This window comes from Natator depressus, chromosome 1 (assembly GCF_965152275.1).
Source record: "Natator depressus isolate rNatDep1 chromosome 1, rNatDep2.hap1, whole genome shotgun sequence".
In the NCBI taxonomy this organism is placed as follows: Eukaryota; Metazoa; Chordata; order Testudines; family Cheloniidae; genus Natator; species Natator depressus.
Window position 1 is genome coordinate 140,365,052 of NC_134234.1, and position 19,264 is coordinate 140,384,315.

General features: G+C 40.2%; 2 long non-coding RNA genes across 2 annotated transcripts in view; one reads left to right on the plus strand and one right to left on the minus strand.

Annotated features, from left to right (window-relative positions):
- The window catches only part of LOC141983235 (uncharacterized), a 166,072-nt gene extending 162,525 nt beyond the window's left edge, over window positions 1–3,547 (plus strand). Inside the window, exon 4 of the long non-coding RNA XR_012638320.1 lies at window positions 3,424–3,547. This is a non-coding gene — a long non-coding RNA (uncharacterized LOC141983235). The remainder of the gene's footprint in view (window positions 1–3,423) is intronic.
- LOC141983239 (uncharacterized) overlaps window positions 1–17,976 on the minus strand; it is a 171,887-nt gene extending 153,911 nt beyond the window's left edge. Inside the window, exon 1 of the long non-coding RNA XR_012638323.1 lies at window positions 17,562–17,976. This is a non-coding gene — a long non-coding RNA (uncharacterized LOC141983239). The remainder of the gene's footprint in view (window positions 1–17,561) is intronic.
- Between the last annotated feature and the right edge of the window lie 1,288 nt (window positions 17,977–19,264).

Sequence of the window (19,264 nt, forward strand, 5' to 3'; positions counted from 1 at the left end):
GTTTCCCTTTTTTCCTGATTTTCCTTTTATTCAGTGGCAAAATGGAGAAAAAGAAAAACCTCAAAAATGTGGCTTAATAAAAAGAAGAAATTTTTGAACTTTCTTTTAAAAAATAGTTTTCAATTTTTTCAGGGATTCTCCTCCCCCTCCTCGCCCTCCCCGTTTTTGACCAGTTCTAATTACAAATCACTCATCTTGCTTTGCTTGGCTAGTATACATTTTTAATTAAAATGGACTTTTGAGTACTTTTATGCTACATTGTGAATAACTTTAAATCCTTTAAATTTTGCAAATAAATACATGCAATTTTTGGTGTTTGTGAAATCACAGAAAACAAATGTTCACAGCAGCTCTAAATGAAACTAGACATTTTTTTCTTGTCCTTTTTTTTTGGTGTAAATGGTGCTAAGCCAGCCACTTTTCATTTGTGAAATGCCGTTGCTCATTTTGGGATCATTGGTTACACATGCTGCACACCACAGTAACTGTGTTGCACATCACAGCAACAGTGGAAGAGGATGGTCAAATGGAATCGCCATTTGTTGTGACAAATTTTTCAAACTAATCTCATCCACATGATCATCCCTGCTCACAATTTTTACAAGCAGATCAACTGAAGAAGGAAATCATCTAAGCAGTCAGGCCAAAACCTCTGAAAAATGCCCAAAGAAGCTCATACTGTCACTCATCTTTTCCCCTCTTTATTTTTGTGTTCAATTTGAGAGACTTCAAAAGGGTCCAATTTTGAGTAGGTGGGTGCTTGGTGCTTTCTGAACACCAACGCTTTCTGAAAAGACCTCTTTTAGAGGTCTTCAGTTTACAACCCAAAAACTGAGAACCCCCAAATTACTAGTCACTTGTGAAAATCTTGGCCTTAGATTTTTTCTAGTTTTACATTTAAAAAAAAGTAGAAGGAACTTTAGTTTATTTTTATTGGGGGCAAGGAGGAAAAGCTGGGTGTAAAGGCATGTGTAATAGGATGTGTTTTAGGCTTCCTTGTTTTGATTTGTTTGAAGAGCAAGAAAGTTTCGAATAAACCACGGCAAAGGATAAGGGGTAGAGGAAAGGTCTAGGAAAGAGATGATGCATTTGAAAAATCTTACTCAACAAAAAAAAGAGTGAACTATGCAACTGGGCTGCTAAGCTACTCAAAGTTTTCTTCATAACAAAAGATCGAGACATTTCTAAGCTGGAAGCCAGCAGTACGACAGAGAAAAAAATATTGGCAAAAGCTTGACTTTACTGGAGTTTTTGTAGACTCAACAAGCAACAACACAACCCACCAGGACCCGAACTAACCAATGTACTGTATTGTAGAAGTAACAAAAGGAAACTGATAAAGCAAAATCTAGATAAAGAAATATAGACTTGAGTTTGCAAGTTAAATTTAATAATTGAAATGTTTTCTCTAATATTGCAGATGTCAATACTGTGTCATGGCTCTTCTGCAGTTTCCATTCCCAGGCACTTCTCTTTCTTTAACGTTACTTCCCTGCCAACTGACACATCATCTGTACCTTAATTCTGCAGTTTTCAGCTAAAGTCACATTTTTAAAATGTGGTCTCTAGTTCTGTGTGTGAAAGTATTTTTTTCACCTATGCATGCCTAAGTGATGACTTTACACATGTAAAACACCATTTTTCTAATATCTTATCCTTATCCTTGAGTTAATGTAAAGAATGATTACAATATTTACCCTGAGATGCATATTCCCCCCGCCCACCACCACCACTGCTGGGTGTAAGACACATTTAGCTTGGTCTGATAGGGAAAGAGGCTATAGAATTGAGTCTGAGTCTGGTCCTGCAGTGCACACTCATGCAAAGCACTGGTAGGGAGCTTTGCGTAAGTTAACAGTGAGTAAGAAGGTAAGAGTACAGGACTGGCTCTCAGGGGTATCTGCAAATTCTTTGGTTTTGTCTTTAGACTTCAACATTTTGTTCAGTGTGAAAGGATGACAAGCAAGGGACATTGGGCTCTTGTTCCATAATATTACCTGTCAGTTTGTCAATCAACCACAGACAACGTGCTGTTCTGCAAGTCTTATTGTTACACTGAACAGATCCTCCAATGGTACACTCTATACCCACCAACAGCCACAGAGGTAGCTCCATGAAAACCATGCATTGCTCACAAACCCCTTGGAATAGGCAGAGGGACACATTCTCCAACCCTATGGCCCACAGGATCTTCACAACTGGCTCTGGTCCCCAGCCCCAGCCCTCAGCCCTCCAGCTGGAAGGGAGGTATATTCCAGAGGACATCCCTGGGCAGCTGCTGCATGTGGTGCTTCAGAGTGGTGGGGAATTAGATATGGTAAAAAACTGGAGAAAAGAGAACATGGCCACAGACTGTAATATCATTTTTGCTTATTTCCACAGGAAGGAGGAAGATTTTTGTACCCTTGGCAAACCCCATTCCTCTCTGTGACACAGAGGCCCATTTGTGGTTCACCACGCTGTGTCAGCAACTCTTCTCAGGCCTTACCTACTCACTACACCTCACACACTGGTATCATGATATTTATTTAAACGGTGACACGTAATACCTCGTTTGAAATCTAATACCACACTGGTCATTAGTGCCACTGTGAAATGTTTGTAACAACTCTGTAAATGAAATGATGGATACTCACTGCTATTCTGTCCCTGAGACTGTAATCGGACAAAGGTGACAAAACAGATTTCTTCTACAGAAAGGGGAAAGAAAATACGGTGACAAATGCCTTGTGCAGAAAAGAGGGCTCTGACCTGCTGCCTCTGGGTCAGCCAATCCTCCTGCAGCTTTGTAAGGGGGGAGGTGTGATTATAAACTCCTGTGTATTTGCACCCTACACGCTATTGAATAATCTTTGTACAAAATATGTCTTGTGAGGTATCATTTGAAAACGAATAACTCGCTGATCATTAATATTCTTGTGTGATGTATCTACATGGTGGGTATTAAGAGTTATTGGTGTATGCTGGACTCATTACTAAAGTGTGTTTAAACCAGGCATGTCAGGGGAAGTTGGTAGACAGGTCAGCCTTAGACAAAAGGAAGGTGTATTTTCTTCTCTGACCACTCTGCTCATCAGGTAGAGACAATGAAGGTCGATTTTTACATATCAAGTCAGCAAAGCTATTAAGCAAACAAGTGGGGCAGGAGACAGCATGGCACCAACATTCTACAGGAAATAGAAGCTTGGGTTCAGTTTTAGTTTTCAAAGAATCCATTTCAAAGGGTTACTGGTTTATAGAAACAGGGGCAGATCCTAACTGATAAGCAATTGAATCAATTGATTGGGTACAATATTACTGTACTATAAAAGTGTACAGAGTCAGGTTTTTTCTAAAAGCGAATGACACACTGGTGATTAATATCATAATGAAATGTATGTATTATGAGGAATTATGGATACTTAATGATATTCAACTTTCTAGTCTAGGGCCAAACAGGGAGAAACAAGTCTCACCCAGACAGGCGAGAAGGCAGCTATTTACCTGTCTCCCATGTAAATTAAGGATGCTGGCATCAAAACAATGGAAGCCTCATTTACATACAGGTAGACGGAAAGCCCACAGGAAGGGAAGCATGAGGTCATCCTGCCTCTGGAAACAAAGCAACTGAACTGTTGAAGATATAAGTGAAGACAGAAACCATCTTTGGTATCCATCACTAGACAGACAACAGAGAACAGAGCTCTTGCAAGCTGAGAAAGATGGGTCCTTCAATCAAGGGGTGACTGAAGTCTCTGGAAACTGAATATAGTTGAGAAACCTGTTTAAGCAAAGATCTTTCACCCAGGAAGACAAAGGAAGCCAGCACTTTGTACTTCTGTTGAAGGTCTTGGCTTCGGAAAAGTCAGCCATGGCTGGGAAGAAGAAAAATAGGTGAGACACACCAGCTTGAACAAAGTCTATACCTTGCTAGATTTTTAGACTTTTAGATTATGTTTTCACTTTTAATGGCTTGTAACCCTTTTAACTTTTTACTTAACCTATGTCCCATTATTAATAAAGAGGAATAAATGAACTCTATTATTTCTCAGAACTCTCCAGGAGAAGGCTGGACATCTGGTTTTGGCAAAATTCAGGACTGGGGGTGTGTTGGGGTCACTTTGCTGGTTATAACCAAGGCTTGTGGAAGCCAGCGTGGGGTTGTAGACAGGCTGTTGGGGTCAGAGCTGCTGAACCAGGGCTGGCTGCTTAGCACACAGACACTCAGAGTCTGACCTGCATGCTAGTAGGCTGACAGTGAGCATCCCAGGAAAGCATTGTGAGGCAATCAGGGTTACGGGTAAGAGGTGATACAACCCCTCACTGGTCTGAATTTCATCCCAAACCCTGTAACCATCTCCCAGCCCACCCAGTCAATTCCCTACTATAGACCCTTGAACTGCAGACTGTTCTCTGTAGTCTGGAAGAGATAAGAATGGTGCCATGAATATAGTTAACCACTCCCACCTCTTGGATCTTCTCCACCCATGGATGGGAATGAGGTTGGAGAATGAACCAACCTAGATTTTATACATCTGTCAGAGACAAACACAGGACACTCAGAAGTTGATATGGTAAATAATGATAGTCAGGTATGACTCTGCAGGCTTTCATCCTCATGGAAAACAATTTATCAGTCACACAATGTAACTCCTACTCTTCTGTATTAGTGAGAAAGCTACCTAAGTACTGTGTTTATGGCTTTAGAATTACAAGGGAGTATCAAGAACCGGTGCCTTTCTCAGTTGCAAAGAAGAAGAAAATGAAGTTAATTAATGTGTTGTCCACATGGAACTTGAAAATTCTTTAGTCTAGGGAATACAATGTGCACTGGCTCTTCTCACTTACACTGAGGTGGGAAGTACAGTAACTACTCTGGATTTAATCAAAGCCTTCCCTAAGCCTTAATTAATTTCTGCATTTGATCTAATAATATTCAATGAAGCCTTTATAGTAACTATCAAAGCATATATAAACCCAAACCAATGCTTTTCTCCACTGTGAAATGGTCCATTATTTTGCTGTTTTATTTAAGAAGGGTTTTTCATAAACCACGGAAAAACCCAAAATACATAAATGTGATTGGACCAGCTGGTGTTAACTGACATAGTCCCACTGATCTCATAGAGCTGGTCAGGTGAGGATCTGGCCTGATTAGCAACAACTTTTGCTGAATCTCAGCAAAAAGTGCCAACCTAAAAACTAATAAATGGGGAGGGAGAGATGTTCCAGAAGGACAGTATTCAGCCAAAACTTAAACTCCTTTCTGGGCAAAAAGCCATGTACCTATATCCTTCACACACACTTTTTCTTTTCATATGCTATTCTGCAGTTACCTGGGAGGTCTGCCTCAGAAAACCAAAGTGCTGCATCATTATCTCTCTAGTTTTCACCACGCTGTTACCTGCAGGACACAAGTCCTGATTCTCCAGAGCCGCAGAAATGCAACTTAAAAAAAAAATCTAATCTCATTTGGAACAACAATAGCATGCCCCCACTAACCACAAGCACAGCATCTCAGGACAAACAGCCTTGTGGGCCTCGGCGGTAGTAATTTTCAAACCTGTATTCTTCAGATTTGATTCTACAATATGAACATTGTATTTTCTCTGACATGTTCCTTTACATACGTGAGAGCTCACACTATCCATTTGCAGGGAGACCATTGCTAATAACGTGGCATAGCTTTGCTTGCAAAAATGAACAACAACAAGCAGAATTTTTCTTTTGCCCATCCTCTTCACATTATATTCTTTACATTATATTCATTTTTGCAAAGTAAAAAAACTTTCCCTGGCACAAATGGGATAGATTGCAATAGCAAAACATTATTTTCTTTACTACATTTTTGTAATGCAGATGAAAAACCAAAATTTGCTTGATTTGCCAGCTTTCTGCAGCTAAAGATGGGTTGGGTGAATAGTTTGCATTAGGGCTGTCAAGCGATTAAAAAAATTAATCGTGATTAATCATGCATTTAACAATTAATCATGATTAATCAAACTGTTAAACAATAATAAAATACCATTATTTAAATATTTTGGATGTTTTCTACATTTTCATATTGATTTCAATTACAACACAACACAAAGTTTAGAATGCTCACTTTGTTTTTTTTATTACAAATATTTGTGCTATAAAAACAAAAGAAATAGGATTTTTCAATTCACCTCATACAAGTACTGTAATACAATCTCTTTATCATGAAAGTTGAACTTACAAATGTAGAATTATGTACAAAAAATAACTGCATTCAAAAATAAAACAGTGTAAAACTTAAGAGCCTACAAGTCCATTCAGTCCTATTTCTTGTTCAGCCAATCGCTCAGACAAATAAGTTTGTTTACATTTGCAGGAGATAATGCTCCCTGCTTCTTGTTTACAAATGTCACCTGACAGTGAAAACAGGTGTTCTCATGGCACTGTTGTTGCCGGCGTTGCATGATATTTATGTGCCAGATGTGTTAAAGCATGTGTTGAAGCATGACCCTTCATGCTTCAGCCACCATTTCAAAGGACGTAAGTCCATGCTAATGAGGGGTTTTGCTCGATAACGATCCAAAGCAGTGCAGACCGACGCATGTTCATTTTCATCATCTCAGTCAGATGCCACCAGCAGAAGGTTGATTCTCTTTTTGTTGGTTCGGGTTCTGTAGTTTCCACATAGGAGTGTTGCTCTTTTAAGACTTCTGAAAGCACGCTCCACACCTCATCCCTCTCAGATTTTGGAAGACCCTTCAGATTCTTAAACCTTCAGTCGAGTGCTGTAGCTATCTTTAGAAATCTCACATTGGCACCTTCTTTGTGTTTTGTCAAATCTGCAGTGAAAGTGTTCTTAAAATGAACATGTGCTGGGTCATCATCCGAGACTGCTATAACATGACATATACGGCAGAATGCGGGTAAAACAGAGCAGGAGACATACAGTTCTCCCCAAGGAGTTCAGTCACAAATTTAATTAATGCATTATTTTTTTAAATGAGCGTCATCAGCATGGAAGCATGTCCTCTGGAATGGTGGCTGAAGAATGAAGGGGCATATGAATGTTTAGCATATCTGGCACATAAATACCTTGCAATGCCGGCTACAAAAGTGCTATGCGAATGCCTGTTCTCACTTTCAGGTGACATTGTAAATAAGAGGTTTTACATTGTTTTGTTTTTGAGTGCAGTTATGTAACAAATAAAAATTACATTTATAAGTTGCACTTTCACGACAAAGGGATTGCATTACGGTACTGTATGATGCGAACTGAAAAATACTATTTCTTTTGTTTATCATTGTTACTGTGCAAATATTTATAATAAAAAATAATATAAAGTGAGCACTGTATACTTAGTATTCTGTGTCGTAATTGAAATAAATATATTTGAAAATGTAGAGAAACATCTAAAAATATTTAATAAATTTCAAATGGTATTCTATTGTTTAACAGTGCGATTAAAACTGTAATTAATCCTGATTAATTTTTTAAATCCTGATTAATTTTTTGAGTTAAATTGCATGAGTTATCTATGTTTAATCAACAGCCCTAGTTTATATTTTGTTGCAAGAAGTTCCTCCTCTTTGAAATCAGCGTGAAAGCTTTTTAACTTGAAAAAATGTGAGAACTGAAGTCTACTGGGGTTTGATTTTGCTACTTTTCCAAGAACTTGGAAATTATAGGACCAAATTCTACTTTGATTTACAGTAGCATAAATCCAGAACAATCAACTTCATTGAATTAGGTCTGCATTTACAATAGTGAAGTAAAGCCAGAATTTAATTCATAATCCTCAGAGAAATGCAGTGTACATAACACTGTCCTAAAGAAACACCAGAAAGAATGAGTATTGTCTGGTATGCATGCTACGACTCATAAGAGAACAGAAAATCTACAATATTCCTTTAGGGAGGCTGGCAAACAGAAGCCCTGAGAAGCTGATTAAGCTCATTTAGAAAAAGCCAGCACATGAGATATTATCTGATGTATTGTTTTGACTCTCAATAGGCTTAAATTATTTTATTTTTGCACTTAAGACATACAATATTATTTAGTATTTATTCATAGTACAATAATGTCCCATAGGCCTTAACCAGGATCAGGGCCCCTTTTTGAAAGGTAATGTACAAACACAGATCTTTCAAACACATGGTCTTACAATCTGAAGGTATGGGTAGACTAGAGTTTGCGGATCTATTGTCATTCAAGTTAACTGAATGACAATTAACTCGAGTTAACAATTGTAAATGACAGTCTAGACTCTTCACAAACATTTGTTCCAGGACACAAATGTTTGTGGTTTACTTTAGGATGAATCCTAGAGTAAACCACAAACATTTGTGGTATGTCTAGACTAGCATTTACAATTGTGTTGGTTAACTTGAGTTAATTGGCAATCAGTTAATTTGAGTTATAACAGGACCATGAACAACTCTCTGGGACTGAAAAAGACAAAGAGTTTACAGTCTAGAGCCCTGTGCACATGTGTTAGCTAGCATGTACTGAACACACTCATTTTCCTAGTTTACAAAGGGCTGTAAAAAAAAAACAAAACCCACAACAGAAAAGTGGTGGGGACAAAAGGGTACAACATGCAGTTCAAGTACAGGTATTCAGGTGATGACAAACCCACATCTTGTTTGTTCTGTTTTTTATTCTTTTTCTTTAGTTAGTTAGCGGGCAGATGAGAAGGATGGGGTATGACCGGAGAGGGTGAGTAAATAGGAGAATAAGAGTAGAAAGAAGTAAGAAGGGGAGGAGAGAGATTGAAGGGGAGACTTCTTGTTCATTCACTGTGCTTGCTGTTTTCTTATAGCTTTTTAAAATGTACTTCTCTGTCTTTTTTTTTAAATAATTATAGTCGGCCACATGCCCAGATGATAGTCACAGAGGAGACATACAGCAGTCATCAAACAGGTATATTTAAACAAACGGTCATTGTTCTCTAGAAATGACTTCAGATAAGGAAGAAAGAAAACCTATGCTTTGATCTGAGTATAATGGGTGTTATTTAATTACTTAAAGCAAAAGTTTTGTAGTGAATCTTGACTGCAGTTGGAATTCTCTAATAACAGCAGCCAAAATGTTTGGATAGAACTGTTGGAGGAAATAGAAGGATCACTGCATCATGGAGTGGAAAAAATAATCAATGTTACTTATAACAAGTGCTCATCCAGCATTCTGTGGGATGGGGAAGGGAGGGCATTATGCTTTTCTCATGTAGTACCTTTGACTTTAAGTATTTCATATTAATTTTTTTCTAGAGTCATCATAAATTTAACAGCCTCCAGGGCTTATGGTACAGTGATCCTAATCTTATCCTATGTCAAGCGAATCTTTTACAGCTCTAGGCTAAAAATATGATTTTCTATACTTGGCGAAAATCCCAGTGATAACATCCCAGTCAAGTTCTTTGAACTATAGTATAACAGCCAGATATGTCAGCGAGAGCCTTGTCCAAAGTCCAAGGATGAAAGTTCTATTTTTAAGAGAAGAAAAAGTCAATAAATAGAGATATGCTGACACAGAACTATGCAGGCTCAGGAGGTTGTTTCAAATATTTGTAATTTTATAGTTGGATTAAGAAAGATCAGATTCTTGAGTTACAACAAAGGTACCAACTCTGCAAAGAATACCATGTGGGCAGATCCTTGTGCCCATACAGGAACCCACTGAGGAGAATCAGATTCCACCTGAGGTGTTGGATCATGCATGTGCAGAGCTCATTGCAGGATGGAGGCCAACATTTGGGATAAGATGTTGAGGGAGGAACATATTTGAAAAGGTGATCAGGGCATACCAAAGTCAACACAACAAACTGTTGAGCTGGTTTGATGCATCAGAAATGCATTGAAGTCAATAGATTAGTCGGAACTGGACTCATGCATCCTTGGACTAAAATTCACCAAATTCAGCATTTTGGATAGTGTTTCACAGAGCTCTTCTACAGAGATGTTTTCCATTCCAAAGCTTATCCCCTGCTAAGCATGCTGAGATTTTAACTACCCAACTTCCTGTCCCTGGTCATATAATACCAGGATGGCTGCTGCTTAGAACTCTTCGGTTAATTCATCTTGATATCAGATTTTCACATCTTTCTGGATGACTGGGATCAGAGGGAAAAGAGAGAAGGGTATTTATATGGATGTCTCAGGATAACAAAGCATAGATTGAAGCTTAGCTTTATGGCCCCAGTTTCTATTATTAAACTAAATAAATTATTTATATTCCTACAGCACTTAGAGGCCCTTAACGAGGTCAGGCCCCACCTTGTGCTAGGTGGTCTACAAACATATGGTAAATTACAGTCCCTCAAAGAGTTTGCTATGTAATTGTTCTTGCAATTGACTGGAAAAAGCTGCGAATCTGAACGGTACTTAGTACTTTCCATTTTCAAACAAAAACTCAGAACTAGGGCAAGTCAAAACATTTCTGTCTAAAGTTTTTTTTTTAATTATTAAATATTATAAACCCCATTTTAGAGATGGGGAAACTAAAGCCAGAGAAGAAGTCACAATCAATCCTGGGACACAAAGAGATTTCTGGCTGTCATTCCAATTCTCGGGAATACTTTAAGTTTTTTTGTCAATTTTCAGTTTTGATATTTTTTGACTGCCTTAACTCCTGAAACAAATAAAACAAGTTAACTTGTCTCTAATGTGTGAGCATTAAGAATATGCCCTTAAAACCCACTAATTCAAGTTTCTTCAACTTGCATTTTAACTTTTATAACAAAAAAAAAGAAATTTGAAGTTTCCCCTCTCACCACCTACTGATTGTAGCTGGCAGCAGATGTGGGGTTTATCCATTTGCTCGATAAGGACACGGCCCATGTGAGGGGATGCAATCTTGTCTGGGCAGGAGATGTTGTATGTGTTGGGGTTGCCCTAACAAGAGCAGCAGTGCTGTTTACCCAGTCATCACTCCCACTATGAAAGTAGCAGAAGGCAGTTACAACTATGAAAACTATAAAAAATAGGTACCACCTATTAATGTTACCTCACCTGCATATTATTATATAATCTCATTATAAAAAAAGAAGAGAAAAAGAGTGGATGATCTAGCTCAGAGTTTGAAGATGCAAGGAAGTGGTAAGAAAGGGCAGCAGTTGGAGAGAAGGGTAGGGACTGAGATTATAGTGTAAGAATGGGGACAGAATAGCATTTCCTTGTCCTCTTCGTGATTGCCTCTGTTCAGGTTATGGTCAGAGAAGCCAAATACCATCCTTTTTGGATGTCTATTCTGTTTCCAGAAGAACCAAAACACAAAAATCCAGCTCATGTCACGAAACTGTTGTGTAAGGTACTGTAGAAATACAGCCAAGAGAATTCCTGGCCTGAAGAATGTACAGGCTGGGAATATCTGAGCACTCTACCTATGCTAGAATTGTATATATACTATATTTATGGCCTTCAGAGGTGAAAGTAAGCCGGTATGGTCCAGCGTACTGGCAAGAGCCAATATGCCATGTCGGACCAGACCAGCTTCCCCAGGCTGGCAATTTAAAGGGCCCAGGGCTTCCTGCAGCGGCCGGAGCCCTGGGCCCTTTAAATCACTGCCCGAGCCCGGCTGCCGGAGCCCCAGGGTCACGGCAGCAGGGCTCCGGTGGTGATTTAAAGGGCCAGAGGCTCTGGCTACTGCAGGGAGCCCCAGGCCTTAAAATTGTTGCCCAAGCCCCGCTGCTGGAGCCCCGGGGTAGCAGCCGAAGGGCTCTGGCAAGTGATTTAAAGGGCCTGGGGCTCCGGCTGTGGGGAGCCCCAGGCCCTTTAAATTGCTGCCTGAACCCCGCTCCCAGAGCCCTGGGGTAGCGGCGGCGGGGCTCTGGTGGTGATTTAAAGGGCCCTGGAGCTCCCAGCCACTGCTACCGCAGTGGAGCCCCAGGCCCTTTAAATCTCCACCCGAGCCCTGGGGTAGCGGCAGCAGCTGGGAACCCCTGGGACTCCGTCAATGATTTAAAGGGCCTGGAGCTCTGGCTGCGGTAGCAGCCGCTGAAGCCCCAGGCCCTTTAAATCGCCCCTGAGCCCCGGGGCTCCCAGCCGCCTCTGCAGCTGGTAGCTCTGGGGGTGATTTAAAGGGCCCGGGGCTCCCAGCCGCCGCTACCGCAGCCGGAGCCCCAGGGCCTTTAAAACTTGATTTAAAGGACCCGGGTATTAAAGGCGACACCTCTTCTGGTTGAGGCCATGCCTCCTGCTCAGGACTCCAGCATACCGATAAGTCCTTTAACTTACTTTCAACCCTGATGGCCTTAGACATATATTTGGTGCCGTCTTCAACGTTATCGCAATACAGTATCATCCCTGAGAGCAATATTTATGGAAGACTTCACCACCCTTGCTACGTATAAAGCGCTGAAAGCCATGAAATTCTAAGTCTTAAAATGCCTATCAACTATGTGACAAAAGGCACCACCATGTGATTAAAGGAGAGTGTCAGCTGTGATTTTAAGTTTCTGGATTTTTTTAATCACAGTGCTATTGTTGTTTAAGCGGTGTGTTAATATCGGTCTGTAAAGGCAGTGCCCTTTATTTATATAATAAAATAATAGACCTATACTTCTGTAGTTAAGCAAAGCTGTGGGAAATTACTGGCCTGTAGGGTTAGACTGGCAGAGCGTTAGTCACAGCCTCAGTTACACATGAATGTATTTGAAAGGAATAAGAAATAATCAGACAATTTAGAAGTAATAACAATCACTGTATCTGTAGACTAACCTAAAATGAGTTTTATAATTCTGTAATGAGTTCCATAGATCTTTCAATTCTTAGGAAAGATAAACTTTCAAGGAACCTATTAGGATAACAACATTATGATTTAATACAATTAGTGATAGCATGGAAAACTTCAGGCTGAGATAGCTGACTAGCCAGGAGAGTGACAGATAGCTCATCCGATGGGTGTTACAAGTTTACCTCCCTGGGTGGTCATACTAGGCATACTTAAATGTCTTCTGCAAGGGTGCAATCCGAGAATTGCCCCGGAGCACGATATATGTGTTGCTGTCACAATTATGATTTTGGACAGTGCAAGTTTTGATTGAGCAAAACACAGTCTGATACAGATGGTAACAACATGTGGCTTGTCAAAACTAAAAAACCCCATACATTAAGATGGTTAAAATCCTGATAGTTAGATTTATAGCAGTGACAGAAATGACCTGGAGGTGGGCAGCACAGCCATGGGATATTTTCTAAAAGCTCAAGAAGCCCCCCGAATGAGTCGTCACAGAAGACTCTTTAAAGGACTTTTGCACTACTCTGTAGTGTATAAATGTTAAGTTTATTAAAGTGTGTTTGGGGTATTACCTATACAGAGGGCTGGAAGTTCCAGGAATACTGCAGTAACTACCAGAATTCATCAATACTGACTTTTTAATAGTATCCACTGTATTCATCTGTTGACGTTTCTGGTATTTACAAAGGATGTAGTGATCCATTAGTGACTCGTTAACAACCTGTAAAGCCTCCAAATTGTTCATTTCAAATCAAGTTTTCACATAAGCCAGTTTTTAAAGTACTCAACACGCACAAGTAAGGCCAGTTTTTCAAAACACCTCACTCCCCTCCCCTGTAGGTACCTAAGTAAGAGCTAGATTTTCAAAAAAGCTCACCACAATCTAACCCTTTCTTTTGGTGCCTAAATGGCAGCTGAGCTCTTTTGAGCCCTGCTATTATATGCAATGTTATATTCCTATTATTTTCTCTTTGTCTTTCCTCTCTCTCTCTCTGATTTTCTGTACCCTTCAGTTATGTCTGATTCCTAGTTAGACTGCATATTCTCTGAGACGGGGTATCTATTTTGTCCTTGTTTAGTGCCCAGCACAGTAGGATCTCAGTTCTCACTAGGGCCTCTGAACACTACTGTAAGACAAATAAATAATACTAACAGATCACTTGAAGTCGTTTCATCTAGATGAAAGGGAACTCTTTGTATTGTTAGGCATCTAGAAATTATTTTGCAGTTGTGGCAACATTTTTATGTCTTGGTTTTATGGCCAACACCACAGTTAATTAATGGAAAGCTTTCTTATACTGATCAATGCACAGATTCTGATCTCAACTTCACTAGTGTAAATTTTGAGTAAATCCATGTAAGTCACAGGAGTTATTCTAGATTTACCCAGAGGTGACAAAGTGGGATTTAGCTTTTCATTTGCAGTGGGGATGATGAAAGATAACATGGAAGTTAACTGGTAAAGTCACAATAGCAGATATTCCCTTGTATGTCACTGAGTTACTGTGTGACATACAATATATCATATGCTGTTTTGACAGTATCATGCTGCAATTTAGGAAATTAACTCAGATCATCACTTCAGAATAATTATAAGGTTAAACATAAAATTGTTTCCCGCTCCCCTGTCCTTAGTTAAATAAAAAGATAAGGGAATGCAAAATACATAGCTCAATAACTGTAATTTGATCTTTCCAAATTCCTGCTTCAGGTGTTTTAAGCTTCACGTTTATGTTAGCCTGTGACCCTAAAATGAGATCACTTTCACCCGACATAGTTCAGTGTGGTGTTAAAATCATAAATCCTCATCTAGAGCCAGTTAAACATTTAAAGGCATGATGAAGGCATAGAGCAATGTTCACATAAAAGTGCCTTCCACCTCCAGTCATATTTTTAATGACCCAGAGGCAACAGCAGGTTAGTAGCAAACCACAAAATTTCACGATTTAAACTCCGTTGCCACTCAACTGGAGATTATTGACACCCATAGGGTTGGCATTAACAAAGCGTGGCACCAGAACATTCTATTTGAATAATGACACTGGGCTATGGATTCTACCCCTAAACATAAGTCACCTCAGGGAGTCATCTTGTGGAATCCGGGAAAGTTTTGATGCCTAAATAGTGTCTTCCTCTGCAAGTAGTTACACTGAAACCAACACAATTACACCCTGAGTAAGGTACTAATCAACATGAATAAAGCTACCAGAGCCAGGCCATGTCACAGATAAAAACCCAAGTTTATCATTCAGCAATCAAGAAAGTATGAAAATAGGAAAAGTCAAGACACATTTGACAAATTCTTGGCTGAAGCAATAGGCCTTGTACTCATTTAAAAGCTGACAAATTTAGTCAACCATCCAAGTTCCACAGTCCAGAACCCTCCACTATTTTTGCACTCCTCAGTGGGGTACATCATGGTACTGTCAGCAAAGCATCTCATCTGATCAGTGTGTGCTGAAGATCCACCATACTTGCTTCCCTGAAAGGGAACATCTCAGATTATTATTGCACCTTAGTCAGCACATCAGATAACTGGTTTCAGAAAAGAAACATGGGCATGAGAACTTTAAGAGAACTGAACAGACCCGTCCCCCCTCCCCCCCACAGCAAAACAATAACAAGAAAAACCGTTAACACAGTTAGGGTTGAGAATGCTTTCCCCATTCAAAATTATTTACTGGACTGTTATCCAGCACTTGAGAATGTACTTATTATAAATCAGGAAATTCTCAATTTAAGGGTCCATCACCAGCTTTATCCCCCATCTGTCTATTAAGCTATTTTCTTTGTGCACCCTGTGACAGATATTATAGACACATGGGATATCTTTGAGTCTATTGTATCAGCTTCATAACTATATTTATATGTCTGGGCTAGGGTTTTTATTTTAGCTCCCTGGGGGAGTTACAGGAATTACAGGAGATTGTGCAGGAACGAAAATCACTGAGGGACAGTTAAATGCAAATCCCTTGGCAATTAAATAAGGCTGGAGAAGCCTCAGCCCCTGGGAGAAATTGCATAGGCTCGCTTGAACTGGTGGAAGAAGGCTGCCAAAGAAAGAACTGAGAAGTGCATAATGTGACTAGCCTGACATAGGGGAAGGAAGTCACTGTCACTTGATCCAAGAACTGACATGACCAGTGATTCAAAGGGACCCAGACTCTGTGGGAAGGGTTTGAAGTTCTTTGTTCCCATCAGGGTCTCCATACAGGGTGACTGTATGGTAAGCTAAGACTGGCATGTAAGCTGTTAATTGTTAAGATATTTATTCAGAACAAAATCATTACAGAGAACATAACACTTTGTACTATGAAGGTGGATTGGTCACTGATTAACCCTGTCATTGCCTCAGAGAGAGCAGGTGCTGAACTAAAGTCAGATCTGCTGAGATAATCACAGTGAATTGCAGGAGGAATTGCCACCTAAATCCATGGACCAGAGGGACAGACTAACAAGACTCCTCCATAAGTAAGGTCATAGCTAGAGCCTGAGACCTAAGTGGAGTGTCCCCCAGGTGGTCACAAAGCGGGTCAGAGATGCAGTTACCTCAGAAACAGTGACACACACCACCATGGTATCTGATTCCCTGCCCCACCTTCAATATACAAGCCAGGCACATCACCCATCCTTATGGCCCACTTCTCTCTGAAGACACTCATTATAATGATACACCCCTGCCAATCTTGGCTACAGTCTCACATCCATTTTCTAGATAGTGCTAAGAGAATCCCATTTCCCCTGCCTAACTTCTTCATGACTCTCTAGTACTTCACAACCAGCTTCTTGATATCACCTGGGATTACAGTTTATATTATGGAAATAAATAATATATTAGAAAGCATGCACACAAAGATGATGCAGTCCAGGGCCATATCTTCTGTATTACAAAAATCTGGTGACCTCAATGGTTTATTCAGGGTATAAGGCACCAAAGTGGCTTGGCAAATGGCTGCACAATTGTTAACCCCTTAATAAGATACCTTTTAGTTGTGAACCTACGTGGGTGGCAATGTCTGCCTGAGTCTAGAGAGAGCCTGCAACAAGAGCTCTCAGAGGAGAAGAGATGGGAGAAAGACAAGTGTATATTAAGACCCAAAGAGAGTACTTTTAAGTGCTCATTTTTCTCTTGAGAGTATGAGAGACAGAGAGTCTATTTGCTTTAATATCCATATGCTCAGGAACGTGGTGACCTTTTTATATATACAGGAGAGCAAGATTGCTCACCAGGCAGGTGGTCTCAAACTCTCATAGCTCTAATTTATAATTTTTAATTGGAGCTACATTTGACTGCTATACTTTCAGTACATCTATCTGAGCATTATTCCTCTGCTTTCAGTAGAGGTAATTTCCAACTAATGATAGTTTTTATGGCCATGCCCTTACACTGATTTATGCAAACTGGAAGAAAGGTTTTAGAAATTCTCTAAATTAGCTTAAAACTGGTTTTAAAAACCCCCAATTCAGTTATAGTAAGGCAAAAGATATGTTAAAATGACTCCATCAAAGAACAGGTTATGATAGGTTTCCTTAAGCAACAAAAATCAGCAAAGTAAATTAATTTTTTTTAGTAATAAGACACTTACCAGTTTTCTTTAAAGCTGTTGATCAAATGGTTCAGCAAATATACAATATGCTGTAAAACCTCAGCAGCCATTTACCTTGAAGCCTGACACACACACTCGCTAGCAGAAAACGTCATTACAAATAAAAAACTACTTGGGCTGAGATCGGCAGAGGTTTCTTTTGGTTGTTTGTTCTGGAGGAGTTTTGCTTCACTGATCAAACTTAGGCCATGTCATTACTACAACGTTACATTGGTGTACCGCTGCCAGTTTTTATATATCACTCAGGCATGGCATGAACTCACCACAAGTGGGAAAATTCGGTGTCCCACCGGTAGGTATCCCAGTGTGCCTTGCACCAAAATGAGAGCTGCGTTGACGGTGGAGAAGCAAGTGGTGATCATGCTCTGGAGGCTTGCAGTGCTGCATTGCTACTGATCAGTGACCAATCAATCAATTAGGAGCTGGGAAATCCACAGTAGGGGCCATTGTCATGCTACTCTGTAAGGTCATTAAGCATATCCTGCTGCACAGAACTGTGACTCTTGGCAACGTACCAGAGAGAGTGGATGGATTTGCAGCAATGGAGTTCCCAAACTGCGGTGGGATGCTAGACATCATGGATATCCTGATTCTGGGACCAGCCTACTTGGTCAGTACTTACATAAACTGAAAGTGATACTTTCCCATGGTTATGCAAGTCCCAGTGGATCACCGCAGATGCTTTGCTGATATCAGAGTGGGTTAGTCAGCGAAGGAGCATGATGCTTGCATCTTTAAGAACACCGGATTTTTCCAAAAGCTGCAACCCTGGAACTCTTCTCCAATCAAAACATTTCCACTGGCGATGCTGAAATGCCAGTCGTAATTCTGGGGGGAGCCAGCCTAGCCATTGCTCCCCTGACTCACGAAGCCACATTCTGGCAACTGTGGCAGCACCAAAGACAGTTTCAACTACCAGTTCAGCAGGTGCAGGATGACTGTGGAATGTGCTTTCGGCAGATTAAAGGGTTGCTGGCTCTGTTTACTGACTAGACTGTATCCAAGCAAGGCACACATCCCCATGGTTACAGCTCCATGCTGTGTACCACATATCATCTGTGGGGGAAAGGCTACCAGCGAGGCGGCCTGGCTGTCTGCTGAATTTAAACAGCCAGACACAAGGGCTATTAGAAGAACCAACCATGGAGCTGTACAGATCAGAGAGGCCTTAAAAGACCGTTTTAACAGGCAGCCACAGTCGTGTGTGACACTTTTATGAAATAGTGTGCCTGTGTGCGCACAGAGCCTAAATTATTGACTCCCATTACAAATTTTGTAATGCAGCAATTATGCTTGGTATAAACTAATAAATAAACTCTGAGTTTCTGAAACTAGAACTTTAACTTCTTTTACTGTTTCTTCTTCCCATAACAAAGTGCAAATACAGAGGGTAAACACATTTTCGCAACGCTACCAATGTGGCTCATATTGTAAAAATCCAACTAAAAACCTGCGTAAACAACGAATATTTATGTTCATGTATTAAAAACTCATTACAATGTTTCAGTCATGTCACAAATATGTAGCTAGGACTTCTGATTTCAGTTTTAACCAATAAACATTGACAAAACACCCCAATATGAAAAACAGACAAAGAAAATTATTGCATGGAAGGTTTAGACATGGGGCACTCTATGAGTAGAGGAAAAGTGTGGTGAATATTACCAATAGCTTCACAGGCAGCGGTGATTTTGGCTGATATCTCCCTCCTGAGGTTGACAAAGGCACAGAGAACCCAGCTGCTACTGTCATCCTGAGGCCACCTGGGCCCATATGCTGCTAGCCAGTTTACTTTAATAATGCCAACAGAACTCATCCGAGAGTGGCATGGTAAAGTCTCCTACCATGGGGGAAAACATAAGGCATCCTTAGAAATGTTTGGGAGAGAATTGCACAGTATCTCCAGGAAAGTTTCATCCAGATCTCCGAAGAGGACCAAAGGGGCATCCCTATTCAGATAATCCAA